This window comes from Triticum dicoccoides, chromosome 1A, assembly GCF_002162155.2.
Source record: "Triticum dicoccoides isolate Atlit2015 ecotype Zavitan chromosome 1A, WEW_v2.0, whole genome shotgun sequence".
In the NCBI taxonomy this organism is placed as follows: Eukaryota; Viridiplantae; Streptophyta; class Magnoliopsida; order Poales; family Poaceae; genus Triticum; species Triticum dicoccoides.
This window is the reverse complement of record NC_041380.1, coordinates 141,642,457-141,658,147: the sequence shown is the minus strand read 5'-3', so window position 1 is coordinate 141,658,147 and position 15,691 is coordinate 141,642,457.

Here is a 15,691-nt window from a genome sequence, read left to right as displayed (position 1 = left end):
AACAGGACCCCGTGGTGTTGCCTCTAGATGAACAGGACCCCAATCGATCGAGCCGGTTGGGGCTGGATGAACGGGACCCTGTGGAGGGCTGGATGAACAGGACCACCCCGTGGAGGGCAGGATGAACAGTAGACGGTGGAGGGCAGGATGAACAATAGCCCGTGGAGGGGTGGTTGAACAGGAGCCCGTGGAGAGGGGTGGTTGAACAGTAGCCGGTAGAGTAGCGCGCGGTGGAGGCTGGATGAACAGGAGCCCGTTGATGAACAGTTGCAGGTGGAGGCTGGAGGAGGTCGACGGTGGATGAATAGTAGCTCGTGGAGGCTGGAGGGGGTCGATGGTGGAGATGAACAGTATCCCGTGGAGTCCCATTTTGCGGTACGCCACACCCCTGCCGATGAACAGGACCCCCGTTTCGATCGTAGCGCTCCAACATAAGTCCATTTCCTCCGTTTTGCGGTACGCCACACCCCTCCCGATCAACAGGACCCCCGTTTCGACCGTAGGAGGTCTGTTTCCTCCATTTTGCGGTACGCCAGACCCCTCCCGATGAACAGGATCCCGTTTCGAACATGGTCGGTCGAACACAAGGCCGTTTCCTCCGTTCTGCGGTACGCCAGGCCTCGTTTCCATCGCCTGTTCCGTCCAAGCCCTCCCGATGAACACGACGCATTCCGTTGCCTCCCCATGAACATGACGCATTCCGTTGCCTCCGCATGAACACGACGACTACGCTGTCTCTCCGTTCCGACCCAGCCATGTACACGAGCCTTGGCCGTACGTATGCGCGAGTAGGCGTTCGAGACCCCGCCCGTATGTACACATACGTGGTCGTATTTTCTTTCTTGCACCATGGCCGCTGTACGTACATGTACATGCTACGTGCGCGCCTCTACTACAACACGTGCACGCCTCTACATCGACCAGTATATATGTACGTACACGTTCACGACCAGAATGACAACGCTACGTACGCTTTGACCAGGTGGGTCCCGACTGTCAGGCACTTCCTTGCGTGCGAAGATGTAGCTAGTGGGTCCCAGCAGTCAGGGGCAAACATTTTTTTCGCAAAATACGGTGGCCCGTCCGGTGGGTCCCCGCTGTCAGGTGGAGGAATAATTATTTTGTGCGTAATAAGGAGCACTTCCTTGCTGCGGCCGTGGACCCAGCTGTCAGCGTCTCCACGCACAGTACTCTTCTGATGGAAGTCGGTCACTGACCAAATTGACCACGCCGCGCCAAGAGCACCACGGCGGTGGACGATGGCGAGGCCTAGGAAGGGGACGACACGGAGCCGGGGAAGACGCGGCAGTGGATGCCCACACATAAAGGAGTATGAGGGTTCACTGGTTCGCTGCGGTGTGAGGCTGCGGTCGCCGCAGAATAACATGGGGTGTGGGTGAGTAGAGGGATGGCCTGACCAGCATTGGGAGTAGTAGGGGGCGGTGAGGCCTCCGCCGCATCGCAGCCGGCCACGGGAGGCAGGAGCACGAGGCACGACCGACGATGGTTTGTGCGGCTGGATCAAGAAGACCATAGGTTGAAGAAGCACTACGGTCGTTGGATGGATATCGTACGGTCACTGGAGCTAGAATCATGCATATTGACTAAGTTTACAAAGCTCTCCATCCCCGTCAACTTAGTAGGCCCATAAGTCAGCCTCTCACCAAGGTGGGTCCCAGCTAGTAGGGGGGTATTCATTTTTTGTGCGTAATAAGGAGGCACTTCCGGTGGGTCCGAGCTGACAGCAGGGGGAAAGTTTTTTTCGTGAAATACGGTGGCCCGTCGGGTGGGTCCCAGCAGTCAGGGGCAAACGTTTTTTTCATGATATACTGGTGGGCGTCCGGTGGGTCCCTGCTGTCAGGTGGAGGAATAATTATTTTCCGCGTAATAAGGAGGCACTTCCTTGCGGCTGCCGTGGACCCAGCTGTCAGCCTCTCCACGTACAGTATTCTTCCGATGGAATTTGGTTGTTGACCACATTGACCACGCCGCGCCGATAGCACCACGGCGGTGGACGACGGCGAGGCCTAGGAAGGGGACGACGCGGAGCCGAGGAAGACGCGGCAGTGGATGCCCACGCGGAGAGGAGTACGAGGGTTCACTGGTTCGGCTGCGCTGCCGTCGCCGCAGAATAACAGGGGGTGTGGGTGAGTGGAGTGGAGGGATGGCCTGGCCAGCGGTGGGAGTAGTATGGGGGCGGTGAGGCCTCCATGGCAGCACAACCGTCCATGGGAGGCAGGAGCAGGCGACACGACCGGTGCTGCTTTGGGCGGCTGGAGCAAGAAGACTAGAGGTTGAAGAGGCACTACGACCGTTGGATGGACATCGTACGGTCAGTCGAGCTAGAATCATGCATATTGACTAAGTTGACAAAGCCCTTCGTCCCTGTCAACTTAGTAGGCCCACTATACTGGGTCCCAGCTAGCAGGGGGAGTATTCATTTTTTGTGCGTAATAAGGAGGCACTTCCTTGCGTGCGAAGATATAGCTGGTGGGTCTGAGCTGTCAGCGGCGGTAACATTTTTTTCGCGAAATACAGAGGCCGTTTCGGTGGGTCCCAGATGTCAGGTGGAGGAAATCATTATCTTGCCGTAATAAGGAGGCATTTCCATGTGTGCGGCCGTGGATCCAGCTATCAGCCTCTCCACGTACAGTCCACTTCAGATGCATGTCGGTCATTGACCACGCTAACCACGCCACGCCGAGAGCACCAGGGCAGTGGACGACGGCGAGGCCTAGGAAGGGAATGACACGGAGGCAGGGAAGACGCGGCCATTGTTTTTCGTTTCCCACGCGGAGGGGAGTACGACTGTACGAGGGTTTACTGGTTTGTCTGCCGTCGCCGGAGAATAACAGCAGGTGTGGGTGAGTAGAGGGATGGCTAGGCCAGCGATGGGAGTACGGTGGGGCGGTGAGGCCTGCGCGGCAGCATAGCCGGCCGCGGGAAGGAGGGAGCAGGCAGTCCTGCCGGCGCTTGTTTGAGCGGCTGGAGCAGGAAGAGCAGAGATTGAAGAAGCACGACGACCGTTGGATGGACATCCAACAGTATACATGCCATCTGTCGAAAGCCTCAAATCTGTGGAAAACAGCATACAACCCATCTGCCATTATTTCAAATAATTTACAGCCCATTTGCTAATTCTTACGGGTTTTTTTGGAGCCCATATTCTTTATGTTAGCATTACAGCCCATATTGTGGCCACAGTTAAAAAATTATACGAAATTTTGCATATGTCGGTGCGGTCTGAACTGTTTTTAATCCCGAAATTTCGAGTCACATTCAGACTGATTTTAAAAATAAATTTATATCAATATAAAATCCAATAAATTGTCCACGCATAAAAATCAATGCAATTTAAAATCTCGAAATGAAAAAAAGATATTTGAAAATAATTGCTGGTTTGATGTGTTTTAAAAATGTACAACGCATTTCTCATTACTGGTAGGACATTTTCTCGGCCAGCTGAATGAAGCTCTCCTCGTCGTGAAAGATTTGCAGCCCAACAGGCCTGATAAAGCGACTTACTTGACAAATCACAAAAGAACTGGGCTAGCCATTTTCAGAAAGAAAAAAAACTACTAGGCTGGTCTGTGGTAAACATAAAAGAAAAGGCTGTCTAGACAGGCTAGAGTGTCCCGCACAGGCCAGTTGACACCCTGCTTCCGTCTCAAAAACAAATTAGATAAATGCCACTCCAATTATGGCGATTCATAAAAATGCCACTGCAATTTCCAAACTTTGAAAAATGCTACTGCAATTTTTGCAAACTTTGAAAAACGCCACTGCGGTTTGCAAACTTTGAAAAACGCCACTCTAGACTTCAAAAATGCCACTAGAAATGGCATTTTTCAAAGTTTGGAAATTACAGTGGCATTTCTTGGATACACCAGATTTGGAGTGGCATTTATCAAATTAACACAAAACAAAAATAACTGGGCGAGCTGCTGGGTCCCTGGTGTCAGCCGCTCGTTGTGCAATTCTCTCGTTTATTGACTACGTAGACAATGGCATTGGACCCAGATGTCAGAAATGCACTAAGAGGAGACATTTTTTATTGGCTTGAAATAAGGAGGCACTTGCTTGCATACTGCCATGACCTTGGCGGGTCCCTGCTGTCATCCTCTCCACGTACAATCATCTCCTGATTGTGTACGCATCAACTTGCTAGGCCCACAAGTCAGCCTCTAAACCGTGGAGGACAAATACAACCCATTTAAAAAAATAACAACCAATTCCATACGTTCAAACGGAAATTTCAACATTCAGACCAAAGTAACAGGTCTGATCACATATAGAGTACTGAACTTCCACGTTGACAACCATCATAGCCAAGTTAACTATCTACTCCCACTAACACTCTAGTAGCATACAAGTACTAACTTACTCTTAGCTAACTAGACGATGCCGGCCGCCATCTGATGTCCATGCTAAACGCCGGCACCGACGTCCTTCGCCTCGCCTCGGACTTGCCAGAGGTGCGATAGGGTGCGTTGCTCTCGTGCGTTGGCCCTTTCAATGCCGGCGTGGTCCATCGAAGCTTCGGCTTCCAAGCAGGAAACCCACTTGACGAGCTGGTAGTAAAAATCAATGTCGCGAACGCGTGCATGCCCGACAGCCTCTAGGGTTATTTTCCGGGTGCTAGCCTCCACGTAGTCAGCCCAGTTGCGGGCGCTCTGCTCGCGACTCAGAGCGTCGGTGCGCTGCTGCTCCATGTCCCGCTGGCGGCGCAAATCGGCGATACGCTGCTCCTCCGCCAGGCGGTCACGCTCCAACAACTCCTGCTCCTCCGCCATGCGGTCGCGCTCCAACAACTCCTCGATCTCTGCATTGCCATCTAAAGACAGATAGAATGCCTCCTCCCTCTGTCTGCCTTCCGGTGAAAACCCGAACACTAGTTCCGGCGGTGACCGCCTCCGGCATCGCCTATCGCGGATGAGCGGGGGCATGGCGGACGTGGCGAGCGACGTCGGACCGGTCGGGGCTTATGAGGATATGGCGAGTTGGGTCACGGTGGCACATGAGAAGGCCGGGAAAAAGTACTTATAGGCGGAAGGTAGCGCGACGGTCATCGGAATTCAATGCATAATGGCTTAGCGCGCCAGCTTGCCATGGAAAACTAGAGAAACTGAAATTATGACTGTGCCGTCCCGTCCCGTCTGGGTCGCACGCCGGCATGGCGGTCAAATGAGTGCACTCTAATCATCTCCCTCCTTGTAAATAATGATTCCACGGATTTAAAGCATATCTTTTTCGCATCAGTTAGCTGCCTTAATTACGGCCGGCTGCATGCAGGTACTCAGAATCACTCGCAGGCAATACGCGAAGCAGCATGCAACGAGTCGCAGCCGAGGGCACACATGCAGCCACTTAAATCGCTTGAATTAATTAGGCTTAAACTTCTGCATGCCGTTAATTATTGCCATGCCTTGGTCTTGCTGCTTTGCTCACGGGACTAATAAATCCCGGATGGAGGGAGTACCTTGGTTGGTGAGAGGTTTGAATTAAGTGTAACACCCCGGATGTAACTTTCCCAATTTGTACTCCAACTCTTGCCGTTTCCGGCGTTAAGTTAATTTATTTTCTCGGGTTCGGGTCTTTGTCTCCATGTGTTGTTGTCATTGTCATGCATCTCTTATCATGTTATCATGTGCATTGCATTTGCATACGTGTTCATCTCATGCATTCAAGCATTTTCCCCGTTGTCCATTTTGCATTCCGGCGCTTCGTTCTCCTCCGGTGGTCATTTCTACCTTTCTTTCGTGTGTGGGGGTTAAACATTTCCGGATTGGACCGAGACTTGCCAAGTGGCCTTGGTTTACTACCGGTAGACTGCCTGTCAAGTTTCGTATCATTTGGACTTCGTTTGATACTCCAACGGTTAACCAAGGGACCGAAAAGGCCTCGTGTGTGTTGCAGCCCAACACCCCTCCAATTTGGCCCAAAACCCACCTAACTCTGCTCCATCATCTAGAGCGTTCGATCATGATCGCGTGGCCGAAAACCGCACCTCATTTAGACTCTCCTAGCTCCTCCAATGCCTATATATAGATCCCTCCACGAAATCCCGGGTCTCCTCCTCCCCCTAACCCTAGATCTCGTCATCGTGCGCCGCCGGACATTTTTCCCCCGCCAACGGACACGTCCGAACTCCGCCTCCGCCGCCACGTGGCGTCTCGCCGTTGGCCGCGCCCCGCGGGACCGCATCACCGCGTCGACGGGCCCGGGAAGCCCAAGGCCGGCCCTCTCCGCGCGCGTCCGGGCCCCGCCTCCTCTCCCGTTGGCCGCCGCCCGCGCCGCCCTTCTCCTCCCGGGCGCCGGCCCGAGCTCCGCCGCCTCCGCCGCGCTGCCGCCCGGCCGGACCCCGCCGCCTTCGCCGCCTCCTCGCCCGCCCGGCCGCGCCGCCTCGCCCGCCGCCTCCGCCGCCGCGCCCCTCGGGTCCCGCACTCTGGTCGCCGCTCCGACGAGCTCCGCCACTTCGGCGACCTCCTCCTGTGTCAACCCCGCCGCCGGTGAACAGTGCGCCGCCGCCTCGGTTCGCGTGCCACCGAAACCCTAGATCTGAGAGAGGTTGTTTTTTTTCACTAAGTCCCCGGATTTTCTAATCCAAGTGCCCCTATTCATAGCTCCATAACTTTGCATCCGTAGCTCCGATTCATGCATATAGCATATCAAATTGTTCATCTCAGAGAGTACATCATTACATTCCATTGCATCATTTTCATTTGAGTTCATCTTGATGCCCGAAATGCTGTTAGAAGAGGGCTACTTGAGATAATTGTCAGATCTGCTGCTCCATTTAGGTTTTTGTCATTTTTGTCATGATTAATGTGTGCATGATATGCCATGATGCTCTACATGTGTTTTGTTAAGGGTTTTGTCATCTTTCCAGAGGTGCAACCCATGTATTTTTGTGATGTGTGTGGTGACTAGTGAAAGCTTGCAAAGTGGTGCACTTGTTAATTCTGTTTTCAAGGACTTAGCAATTCCACTAAGTCCTTGACCTGTTTATCTCATATTGCCATATGTTCATGTTGTTTCCTAGTGATCCGTGCCTTTTTTGAGGATGATCAGTAAGGATGTTTTGTTAATATTGTAGTGCTCTATCCATCCATGTCTTTGTTTGCAATTATGGAGGACCCTATCTTCAGTCAATCGAGCTCTACTTTTGCTACTTTGTGAATCTGGGCAGATTGTCAACTTGTTTGCAATTTTGCCGGTGTTGTTGTAGTTGATCCGTGCATGCTATGCTATTGTTCTTGCCATGTCTAGCTTGCATTTTGTGCCTTCTTGATGGATGTATGCTTGTCTTGCCATGAGTTGCACCATAGTGAGTGCATCGAGCTCGTAAACATGCCTACTTGAGTTATGTTTCAGCATGTGCCAATTTTCACTAAGTCTGATAACTGATTATGTTTTTGCTATGTTCACATGCTTGCAATTGTATTTTCTGATCCCTTTTGGCTCAAGGTCACTAAGGGACTTTTGTTAAGCTCTTCGAGTAGCTCCATGCCATGCTTTACTTTGCCATGTTCAGGTCCTGTAACATGTTGTTTTGTTGCTCCGAAGAGTGCTACCTGATCTGAAATTCCAGACAAGTGTTAATTTCACTAAGTCTGAGATCTGTTTGCCATATGCATTTTTGCCATGCTTGTTTGAACCTGTTAATGGATGATTTGGCCGTAGCTCAGTGCTAGACTTTTGTTAAGAATCTTGAATTCATCCCTTCCATGTATTTTTTTGCCATGTTTGGGTGTTGTAGCTTGTTCATTTCGTTGCATTTAGATGCCTACTTGCTGTTGATCGCAGACCGGTGCCATTTTTGTATCGCTTGCCATTTCCAAACCGTAACTCCGTTTCCGATGATCTTTATATCGTTTTCAAGCGATTTCATCTCATCTTTCCAGTGGCACACTTGGAATTCCAAGTTGAGGCCAGGTTCATGCGTTTCCTGGCATATCTTGCATTTTGCATCCCGCATCGCATCCCGCATAGCATATCATCTTTGCCTCGTCTTGTTTGATTCTTGCACGTGGTTGATTGTGTCCTTGTTGCTTGTTTGGGTAGAGCCGGGAGACGAGTTTGCTAACGAGGAGCCCGTTGAGTTTGCTCGCTCTTTTGCTATGCCAATGCTACGATGCCTACCACTTGCTTTCAAGCCTCCCAAATTGCCATGTCAAACCTCTAACCCACCATGTCCTAGCAAACCGTTGATTGGCTATGGTACCGCTTCACTCAGCCCCTCTTATAGCGTTGCTAGTTGCAGGTGAAGATTGGAGGCCGTTCTTTGTTGGAATATTTATTTACTTGTTGGGATATCATTATATTATCTTGTTATCTTAACGCATCTATATACTTGGTAAAGGGTGGAAGGCTCGGCCTCTCGCCTAGTGTTTTGTTCCACTCTTGCCGCCCTAGTTTCCGTCATATCGGTGTTATGTTCCCGATTTTTGCGTTCCTTACGCGGTTGAGTTATAATGGGAACCCCTTGATAGTTCGCCTTGATTAAAGCTTTTCCAGCAATGCCCAACCTTGGTTTTACCATTTGCCACCTAGCCTTTTCTTTCCCTTGGGTTCTGCAGACTCAAGGGTCATCATTGTTTTAACCCCCCCGGGCCAGTGCTCCTCTGAGTGTTGGTCCAAACTGTCAGCCGCCGGTGGCTACCAGGGGCAACTCTGGGCTGGCCTACCGGAAGTTTAGACAATCTGAGTGTGCCCTGAGAAAGAGATATGTGCAGCTCCTATCGGGATTTGTCGGCACATTCGGGCAGTGTTGCTGGTCTTGTTTTAACCTGTCGAAATGTCTTGAAGAACCGAGATACCGAGTCTGATCAGAACGTCTTGGGAGGAGGTCTATTCCTTCGTTAACCGTGAGAGCTTGTCATGGGCTAAGTTGGGACTCCCCTGTAGGGATTTGAACTTTCGAAAGCCATGCCCGCGGTTATGGGCAGATGGGAATTGCTAATGTCCGGTTGTAGATAACCTGAACCTTAATTAATTAAAATGAATCAACTGAGTGTCTTACCATGATGGCCTCTTCTCGGTGGAGTCTGGGAAGCGGACACGGTGTTGGAGTAATGTTTGCGTAGGTTGTTCTCTAGATTCTCGCTCGCGCTTTGCCTCCTCTTCTCGCTCTCTTTTGCGAATAAGTTAGCCACCATATTTGCTAGTCGCTTGCTGCAGCTCCACTTATGTTTACCTTGCCATAACTATAAGCTTAAATAGTCTTGATCGCGAGGGTGCGAGATTGCTGAGTCCCTGTGGCTCACAGTTTACTATTACACCAGATGCAGGGTCTGATGATTCCGCTCCAGGAGACGCGTTTGAGCTCAAGTGGGAGTTCGACGAAGACTCTCAACGTTACTATGTTTCCTTTCCTGATGATCAGTAGTGGTGCCCAGTTGGGGGTGATCGGGACCGCGTCGCTTGTTGGGTTATCTTTTATTTTGGCGCCATAGTCGGACCATGAGTGTTTGGATGATGTAATGTTATTTATGTACTTGATTGACCTGGCGAGTGTAAGCCAACTATATTATCTCCCCTTTATGATTTATATTACATGGGATGTTGTTAAGATTGCCTAACTTGCGACATATGCCTTCAATGCGATTATGCCTCTAAGTCGTGCCTCGACACGTGGGAGATATAGTCGCATCGAGGGTGTTACAAGTTGGTAATCAGAGCCTTCCCCGACCTTAGGAGCCCCATTGCTTGATCGTTTTTAGAGGCCGAGTTGTGTCTAGAAAAATGTTTTGAGTCATTAGGAATTATATATCGGAGAGTTAAGGAATTCTTTTTACTTCCCAGTCTCCTCATCTCTTTGGTAAGGCATGCTGACGTAGAGTTTTGACTCTTCTCTTCTGAAATTTCACTAAAAAAAATTTTAGGGTCACGCGGGTATCTTGGAATCGTTCCGATGGTTTTATGATGAGAACATTGTCTTGGTGCCTCCTGTCAGGGGTTTAGTGGAAGTGTCCCGGGGAGTTGAGCTCTGAGGTGTTGTCATCATAATTTTATCGTTGCAGTTCTGGAATACCTAAGTTTAGTACGCCGACATCGAAAATCTCTTTTATGCAGTTCGTTGGTGAGATAACCTCGACGCCACCCAGTACTGGGGCGGGAGTTCGGGAGTATCACCATAACTTGTATAGCGGATGCTTTTCGAAGGTTGAGGTAGATGGTTTCCGAAGGTTTCTTGGTTATGTGTTGAAGGATGGATACAGCTGGATGTAGGATTTGCTAGTTTGGGTGAGATATTATGCTTCCCCTGTATCCCCAACACCTGATTGCATAACCGGAAAGGTTCGGGAGTTTCATAGGTGGGAAATCTTGTAGCTCTAGTTCTTCTTCCACGGATATTGGTTTGAGATTGGGATTTCTTACCGATTATTCGTTCTTGATCTGTACCTTGTGGATTTATTTCTCTACCTTAATTCTACGTGGCTTCTCAATTTATGGATATGTGACCATTTCAAGAGGAATGCATTCGTTCATTTTGTTCGGATGTGAAGACAATATGTTGCAATTTTCATTCCGTTGGATTCAGCTTCAATATTTGTCTATCAATGTGCTCATGGTGGTCAACCTCTTCAGGATGGCTCCTCCAACGCTCACGACTCCGAATCCTGATCCGCCACCACCTCCACCTCCTCCGGAGGCATGGCAAGCTGTGATGGCCGCAACCAATGCAAACACACAGCTGATCATGCAAATTCTTCAAGAGCGCAATCAAGGCAACCAAGGGAATCAAGGAAGCAAATCAGAATCACTTTGCTTCACTCAACCAGTTCCTTGCTAACGGGCCAAAAACTTTCAGCAATTGTGTTGAGGCAACCGATGCTGACGATTGGCTAGTGGATCTGTGCAAGCATTTCGAGTGCAGTAACGTCAGGCCTGAGGACTTTGTCAAGTTTGCTTCCTTCCAACTCAAAGATCAAGCTGCATAATGGTTCCAGCAGTACAAGGATTCCAGAGGTGGACGTGTTATCATTTGGGATGATTTCCGTCGAGATTTCCAAGCTCATCATATTCCCCAAAGCGTGGTTGAAAGCAAGCGTGAGGAATTCCGCAACCTGAAGCAAGGCTCTTTGTCTGTCTATGACTACAACAAGTTGTTCCAGAAGCTCGCCCGCTTTGCCAACCAGGACGTCCCTGATGATAACAACATGATATACCAGTTCAGGGGTGGTCTCAAAGAAGAAATCCAGCTAGCTCTTGTTCTCTTCGAGCCCTTGAGATACGATGAGTTTTACAACATGGCATTGAAGCAAGAGGCTGCTCAGTTGAGGTGTGATGCTTCCAAGAAGCGAGTCAGAGATGTTACTCCTTCTTCCTCTACTCAAGTGGCCAAACAGCAGAAGTATTGGCTTCCTCCTCCTCTGTTCCGTCAGCCGTATCAGCAGAAGAGCAAAGGTGGCAGTGGTTCTTCCCACCCACCCAACCCTGGCTTTCAGAACAAGACTTCGTCTCAAGCTCCAAGATCGAGTGCTCCGTATCACCGTCCACTTTCAGAGGTCACGTGCAACAAGTGCCAACAGAAGGGTCACTACGCCAACAAGTGCTTCAACCAGAGGCTTCTTCCCCATCCTCCTCCTGTCAGATCGGCAAGTACATCTATGGTCAAGCATAACCCCAAGTACGCCATGGTCAATATGGTGAATGCGGCTCAGGCAGAGGATTCTTTAGATGTCATCATGGGTAACCTTCCTGTTAACGATGTTCCTGCAAAAGTTCTTTTTGACACTGGTGCATCGCATTGTTTTATCTTGAGACCTTTTGCATCTAAGCATGGGTGATTTTCTCAAGTTATGCATAAGCCATTAGCAGTTGTCTCTCCGGGTAGATGCTTGCTTGCTAACTACGAAGTTCCGAATATTTCTATCTCGATGGGTGATTTCAAGTTTCTGGCTTCCCCAATGATCCTTGGTAACTCGGATGTTGATCTTATTCTCGGAATGGATTGGCTTTCTAAGCACAAGGCTCAGCTTGATTATGCAGCCATGCAGATTCAATTGACTCATTCGTCTGAGGATGTAATTGTCTTTGCCGCTCGTGATGATACCATCCGTCTGTTTTCTCTCAATGAGAAGGGTGAATTGGATGCCATCTCGCAAATTCCAGTCATTTGTGAATATCAAGACGTCTTTCTAGAAGAGCTTCTAGGAATGCCTCCGCACCGGCCAGTTGAATTCGTTATTGATCTTAAGCCTGGCACGGAACCTGTGTGCAAGCGTCCTTACAAGCTCGGACCTGAAGAGTTGAAGGAGCTGAAGAAGCAACTCGATATTCAAGAGAAAATGGGTCTCATCCAGCCTAGTTCTTCTCCGTGGGGTTGTGGTGTTCTTTTTGTGAAGAAGAAGGATGGAACGGACCGGCTTTGTGTTGATTACCGTCCAGTGAACAAGAAGACCATCAAGAACAAGTACCCACTTCCCAACATCAATGAGCTGTTCGAACAACTCAAAGGTGCCCAAGTATTCTCCAAGCTTGATCTCCGTATGGGTTATCATCAGATTCGAATCCGTGAGCAAGATATTCCCAAGATGGCTTTCAGGACAAGCTTTGGTTCATATGAATACACTGTCATGTCTTTTGGCCTCGTCAACGCTCCTCTGACGTTCTCTTGCATGATGAATTTCATCTTCAACGCCTACACCAATGACTTCGTTTTGGTCTATCTCGAAGACATTCTAGTTTTCTCCAAGAATAAGGAAGATCATGCCAAGCACTTGCGTTTGGTACTCGATAAGCTCAGAGAACATCAGTTCTACGCCAAGTTCTCCAAGTGTGAATTTTGGCTCGATGAGGTTCTTTATCTTGGTCATATCATCTCTGCCAAGGGCATTGCCGTGAATCCTGAGAAGGTGTCTGCAATTGTGAATTGGGAACCTCCTCAGAACGTGAAGCAACTCCGTAGCTTCCTCGGTCTTGCAAGATATTGCCGAAGATTTGTTGAAAACTTTTCTAAGATCGCGAAGCCTCTCTCTAATCTTCTTCAGAAGCACGTCAAGTACGTTTGGTCTCCGGAGTGTGACATTGCTTTCAACACTTTGAAAGAGAAATTGATCACTGCTCCAGTTCTGACTCCGCCTGATGAATCCAAGCCGTACGAGGTCTTTTGTGATGCCTCTCTCCTAGGTCTTGGCGCAGTATTGATGCAAGAGAAGAAAGTTGTTGCTTATATGTCTCGCCAGTTGAAGCCTAATGAGAAGAACTAACCCACTCATGATCTCGAGTTGGCGGCAGTTGTGCATGCTCTTTTGACTTGGAGACATCTTCTATTGGGAAGAAAAGTGGACATTTTCACTGATCACAAGAGTCTCAAGTACATCTTTACTCAGCCTAATCTCAACCTTAGGCAAACTCGATGGTTCGAAATGATTCAAGAGTATAATCCGAGCATTGAGTATACTCCAGGCAAGGCCAATGTGATTGCTGACGCATTGAGCAAAAAAGCTTACTGCAACAGTCTGATTCTCAAGCCTTATCAACCCGAGCTTTGTGAAGCTTTCCGCAAACTTAATCTGCAAGTTGTTCCTCAAGGTTTCCTCGCCAACCTTCAAGTCTCTCCTACTTTGGAAGACCGGATTCGCCAAGCCCAGCTTCTTGATGCTATGGTGAAAAATGTGATGTTTGGGATTGCCAAGAGTCAGCCCAAGTACAAGTGCTATCGCCTTGATGACAAGGACACTCTCTTCTTTGAGGATCGTATTGTTGTACCCAAAGGTGACCTCCGTAACATGATCATGAACGAGGCTCACAATTCTCTCCTCTCCATCCACCCTGGGAGCACGAAGATGTATCAGGACCTCAAGCAGGCTTATTGGTGGACTCGAATGAAGCGCGAGATTGCTCAATTCGTGAATGAATGTGATGTCTGCAGAAGAGTGAAGGCAGAACACCAAAGGCCAGCTGGTCTCCTCCAACCTCTTGCCATTCCATAATGGAAGTTTGACCACATTGAAATGGACTTCGTGACTGGGTTTCCAAAGTCCAAGCATGGCAATGATGCTATATTCGTTGTCATCGACAAACTCACTAAAGTGGCTCACTTCCTGCCTATCAAAGAGTCGATCACTCCAGCTCAATTGGCGGAACTCTATACCTCTCGAATTGTCTCACTGCACGGTATTCCTCAAGTGATCTCTTCAGACCGTGGCAGCATCTATACCTCAAAGTTTTGGGATTCTTTTCAGAAGGCCATGGGAACCAACATCCGCTTCAGCACAGCTTTCCATCCTCAAACTAGCGGTCAAGTCGAGCGTGTCAACCAGATTCTTGAAGATATGCTTAGGGCTTGTGTGATCTCCTTCGGCATGAAATGGGAGGATTGTCTTCCTTATGCTGAATTCTCCTACAATAACAGTTTTCAAGCAAGTTCGGGCAAGGCCCCTTTTGAAATTCTGTATGGCAGGAAGTGCCGTACCCCTCTCAACTGGTCCGAAACCGGTGAACGTCAGCTTTTTGGTAATGACTTAATCACAGAGGTAGAGGAAATGTGCAAAGTCATTCGTGATAACCTCAAAGCAGCCCAATCCCGCCAGAAGAGCTACTATGATAGTAAGCACCGTGATTTGTCTTTCCAGATCGGAGATCATGTTTACCTCCGCGTCTCTCCTATGAAAGGTACTCGTCGCTTTGGTATCAAAGGGAAGCTTGCCCCCAGATACGTGGGACCTTTCAAGATTATCAGCAAGAGAGGCGACCTCGCCTATCAACTCGAGCTTCCTTCAAACTTTGCAAATGTTCATGACGTGTTCCATGTCTCTCAGCTTCGAAAGTGCTTCAAGACTCCTGACCACACCTTCAACTTCAAGGACATTGAGCTCCAAGAAGATCTTTCTTATCGTGAGCACCCAGTGGCTATTCTTGAAGAGACTGAACGCAAGACTCGCAACAAGTCAATCAAATTTCTCAAAGTCAAGTGGTCACACCATTCCGACCGTGAAGCTACGTGGGAACGCGAGGATCACCTCCGTTCTGAGTACCCGGCATTCTTTCAGTCCTAGATCTCGGGACGAGATCCTTTCGTAGTGGTGGAGTGTTGTAACACCCCGCATGTAACTTTCCCAATTTGTACTCCAACTCTTGCCGTTTCCAGCGTTAAGTTAATTTATTTTCTCGGGTTTAGGTCTTTGTCTCCGTGTGTTGTTGTCGTTGTCATGCATCTCTTATCATGTCATCATGTGCATTGCATTTGCATACGTGTTCATCTCATGCATTCGAGCATTTTCCCCGTTGTCCGTTTTGCATTCCAGCGCTTCGTTCTCCTTCGGTGGTCATTTCTACATTTCTTTCGTGTGTGGGGGTTAAACATTTCTGGATTGGACCGAGACTTGACAAGTGGCCTTGGTCTGCTACCGGTAGACCGCCTGTCAAGTTTCGTATCATTTGGACTTCGTTTGATACTCCAACGGTTAACCGAGGGACCGAAAAGGCCTCGTGTGTGTTGCAGCCCAACACCCCTCCAATTTGGCACAAAACCCACCTAACTCTGCTCCATAATCTAGAGCGTTCAATCACGATCGCGTGGCCGAAAACCGCACCTCATTTGGACTCTCCTACCTCCTCCAATGCCTATATATAGATCCCTCCACGAAATCCCGGGTCTCCTCCTCCCCCTAACCCTAGATCTCGTCATCGCGCGCCACCGGACATTTCCCCCCCGCCGATGGACACGTCCGAACTCCGCCTC